Genomic DNA, 1,530 nt, shown 5'->3' on the forward strand with positions numbered 1-1,530 from the left:
AGGCCTATCAAAGCACAAGAGAGAGAGAGAGAAAAGGGGAAGTGATTACAAATTTCTGTCTTCTCTTCCTCTTCCCTCCAATTAAAAAAACCAACCAAACAAAACAAAACAAAAAAACAAACCACAACCAGAAACTCTGAAAAAGGCACAAAAGGCAAATTCATATAATACATGGAGCCAAATTTAAAAAAAAAAAAGAAAAAATCAATCAAAAAAAAAACCCACACAAACCAACAACCTTGTAGTAACACAGTTGAAGATTGGGAGTTGTAGGGACACAGAAACAGAGCACACAGGTTTTGTGGATCTTTAGGTCACTTAAGTCAGTGAACAAACCACCTGCTCCTTGTGGATCAAGCTCAGCAGGTAAGAATGTCCCTTTGGTGTCCACATAGGCAAAGCAGGGAACATGCATAGACTCAGCTATCAGGGTAACTTAAAACCCTGAAGGGCAATCAAAGCAACAACAAAGAATAATAACTGACCAAAAAAAAAAAAAAGATAATACAACAAGGCAAGGCAAGAAAAAAAGATCTTCCCCAAAGCCTAGTTAAACAAGTAAACACACAAAAGCACAAAAAACCACAGCTCCCCATTCACTTATATATAAAAGGGCTGAATGAATGATGAGAGGAAAATGGAACAATCAAAGGCAAAGCAATCAAAATGATGTTTGGCTCAAGTCTCATTATCCCCTTGATTTATGAGACCCTGAAGCTTCCTGAATCAGCCATTCCTTCCTCTTGCTAAGGATTAACAGCATACACCAACAAGACATCTAATTCACTTCTGTATCTATTAAGTATTTTTAAAACAGCTTAGAGTATTTTGTCCCAGAAATATATCCAAAATCCTCACTTTACATTGTGATTCTGTGACACTGTTCTCTACAGTATTTTTTCCCTAGCGATTACAGAGAGGATTTCTGGTTTTCATTTTGTTTTATTTAACTAAACGTCACATGTTAATCCTGTTTTCTTGTGTATTCTGTTCATTTCTTCACTTCTTAAAGATCCTGTGTGCAGCAACAGTCTGGGGAAAACACTTGGATGGATGTGTTATTTTAAAGATGATGCAGTGCTATTGATGCCCTGTTCCAATTCAACATATTAGCTAGAGCAAAAGGAACAGATCCAATTAGATCTGTTTTGTAGAAATACATCATGTTCACGGAAAATAGCTGACATGAGAAAAAATTCAGATTACAAATCTGACATCTACTTTGTAGCATCCACAATAGCTACATTGTTTGACCACTCAGTTTAAAAAAAAATGAACCTTTAGCTGTATAAAGGATGTTTATGCACTACACTGGCTCAAAAGGAAGCCATTGAGATGGACAGGATGTTGAATGCTGCAGATGAGAAACACGAACAGCATCCTGAACTACACAGAAGACCAGCACCCAGTTCCACTCATGGAGCCACAGTAGCAGCCTGGAAAACAAGCACTCCCAGCACATGCTACTGCCAAGAAAACATTTCAGACAAATCACAAGAGGGGCTCTAGGAGTCACATGAAACATTCATT

The sequence above is a fragment of the Antrostomus carolinensis genome, unplaced genomic scaffold, assembly GCF_000700745.2.
Source record: "Antrostomus carolinensis isolate BGI_N321 unplaced genomic scaffold, ASM70074v2 scaffold15958, whole genome shotgun sequence".
Classification (NCBI taxonomy): Eukaryota; Metazoa; Chordata; class Aves; order Caprimulgiformes; family Caprimulgidae; genus Antrostomus; species Antrostomus carolinensis.